This window comes from Lathyrus oleraceus, chromosome 4 (assembly GCF_024323335.1).
Source record: "Lathyrus oleraceus cultivar Zhongwan6 chromosome 4, CAAS_Psat_ZW6_1.0, whole genome shotgun sequence".
Lineage (NCBI taxonomy): Eukaryota > Viridiplantae > Streptophyta > Magnoliopsida > Fabales > Fabaceae > Lathyrus > Lathyrus oleraceus.
Window position 1 is genome coordinate 282,036,202 of NC_066582.1, and position 3,169 is coordinate 282,039,370.

Genomic DNA, 3,169 nt, shown 5'->3' on the forward strand with positions numbered 1-3,169 from the left:
GAGACTAATCAAGAGATGGTTCACATTTTTTCTAGACATCATATATGGATCCCTATGATCTTCATTTATCATTTTGATAAAGAAATCATCAAGAGTTTGAAGCTTGTTTGCCTTGGAAGCCCTAATTCATCTAGGTATCTTGTGTGACTTCCTCAACAAGTTTCTTCACCATTTGATAAAATATTACAAGGTATACTTCTTATTATATCATATTATGCATATATTATCCTCCGTGAGTCCAAGAGATCAAGAGAATTTCAAGTTTGTAAGTTGGTTCATGGTGGTTGACCAGAGAAAGTCAATTGGTCAAAATTGGGGTTCCCTAGACCCCATCTCCTACAATTTTTGTCATATGAAAATTATCCCAAGAGAAAATGTACTCCTTATGACATTCCAAACAACTTTAATGTTTAAGTCAAGAGCTATTTTTTCTTGTAAAGTCATTTTTTATGGTGAACGATTATAGGTTTATTTTTCTGAACCCTACTTAGGAGGTCAACTTCCAAGGACCATAACTTGCTCAATTTTTATGATACGAATCCATTTAGGTTTCATGATCATATTCAATATGTCCTCTTCAACTTTGATTCTTGGAAGAAATTCAAATTCAACTTGCAAATTCATGTGCCAAGAAGAAACATTGTAGGTCATTTTGGGCCATTACCATTGAATAAGTGATTTTCCTCAACTTCTAAAATGCATAACGCCTTCATGCCAAATCCAAATGAGGTCAAATTTCTGACCAAATTGATTTTTTTGAAAGAGATACAACTTTTATGAAGGAACCTCATCCATTTTAAGTCCATAGAAAAAGTTATTCATGGTGGAAGAAGTGAACATTTGACTTGGTACTTAGAAAGTTTTCAAATATATTTGATTTTCCAAACTGCCACCTCAAAATTAATCATGATCCAAGCTTCAAATGGAAATGTCTTCAACATGAAAGTTGTTTCCCTTTATCTCACCTTTCTAAAAAGTCCAATATCAACTCATTTGGCCAAGAATTGGAGGACTTGTGAATTGTTTCTCTTCAAGGGTTCATTTGGATGAAATTCACATTCACATTTCAATTTCCATTGCATGATCACATGACATGCTTTCAGCATTGCACATGAGGAATTTTGGACTTGATTGCATCTTTTCATGGGCCTATCACACGCCCATGCAAGCATTCAAGTGAATTGCTATTTTTGGCCAATTTTGAAAATGTGTAGAAAGAAATTGCCTTGACTTGCCCAAGCTTTGAACCTGCAATCCAAACCCTCACCATTAGAGGATAATCTTGAAGGTTTTCATTTGAAAATAGAGTTTTAAATCTCCTTCTGTTTTGATATTGAAACTCCAAGAATCCAAGATTTTCCTTGATCCAATTCAACTCCTGCAAGCTTCTGAAGTCAAGCCAAGGCCAATTGGAAGCAAGATCAAGCAAGTTTCAAGCTCCCTCGAAGGTGATTTTCCAGAATTTTTATCTCTTTGATTCTCTCTCAATTCTTGACCATTCTTTGTGATTTTTGGTTGGCTGAAGTCCTACCAATGTAGGCAACAAGATTGAGTTGCTTTGAGGTCAAATCGAAGCAACTCAGTTCATGATCCTCAAAATTCAAATCCCTGTATCTTTCTATATACTTGGAATTGGAGAAAATTGAGGTCAGATTCATGATCCTGAGCATTTTCTCTTTGAAATAGTATCCTTATTTTTCATTTTCCATTGAGATGAAGTTGGACCAGTCCGGTGGAGGTCACCGGAGCCCTAGCTCCGGTGGTGTGTTGGCACACCTCCTGCCATCTGATCATGATTGGATGTTATAATCTGGACCATTGCTTTTGAGTACCACGCGTACATCTCTTTGACTCAAGACCACCATGGAACACGCGCGTGTGGCCATCAAATCTTCCACCTTAACTAATGAGGGAGATCTGATGGCCCTTGTTTTTTCTATTTAATTTTAATTTCTTATTTTATGTTTAATCCTTTTATTTTGTTTAATTCATATTAATTTCATTTTTAATCCAAAAAATATGGGACTTTCACCAAAAATCTTTAAATATTTTTTCTTTCATATTCTGAATTAAAATTATTTTTTGGATTAACTTTGATATTTTTCATGAATTAAATGTTTTTATGCATATTTTTAATTGTTTAAAAACACTTGTGACTTTTTAAAAATCATGAATTTTTTTGTCTAAGGTCCTTTGACCTTGTTTGACCTAGGATAAATCTCTTGGCCATTTATTTGGTGTTTTGAAGAGATTTTAGGTTTTGACCAAATAAAATTGTATTTTAAATCATTTTTTAAATTGATTTTTTATTGATTAAATGTGTAAAAATTATGTTGAGCCATTTTATGGTCTTGTGATATTTGACTATTTGTTTGGGCCTTGATCAAGGTTGATTTGACTTTTGTGTTGGATCAAAACCATTGGATTTAGGGATTGATGAAACATATATGTCATCTGCCAAAACGAATGAATGGTTTTGATTTGATAAAATACTCCATTGGTCAATTTGTGTTTCTATCTTCCCCTCCCTATTCATCTTCATCCTTATTCTTTCCCATTCCCTCATTTTACCAATGAAATCTCTAATGTCTTAAGGCTAATTGATTCATCAATGACCTTGTGTCAAATGAACAAATACAAGTATGACTGAGATAGGTCCATCCCTCTTGATCTTTTCTTTTAGTGTGTGTTATGTTTTAGGAGTTTGGTTATTCATACCAAATCTCTAGCATGCATTAACACCTAAATTTATATTGCCCGACCTTAGATAGTTGTGACTTCTACATAAGTCCAATTATGATTGCTTAACATAGAGCTAAATTTGACCCTAAAGGTATAGCATTCTAGTAAGTGAGATTGTAAGTCTCCCATTCTTCATGGTATTGTGTGGAAACTTGACATTTTTTCCTTTCATGAGAGCTACTGGGATACTTGTTGAATTATCAAAATTGGAGCCCTTCTCATGGAAGATGTCTTAGTTTAAGGATTCATACTTGTGAATGGATGGTTGAGTGTTCTCCAAAGAATGACTTAATCAATTAAAAAAATCATCACTAACACTTGACTAACTTTTGACTAACATTTGACTAACTCTTGTTAATATTGCTTTATTTTCAAGTCATTTACTTTATGCAATTTAAATTACAACCATTTATCATTCATTGCCATT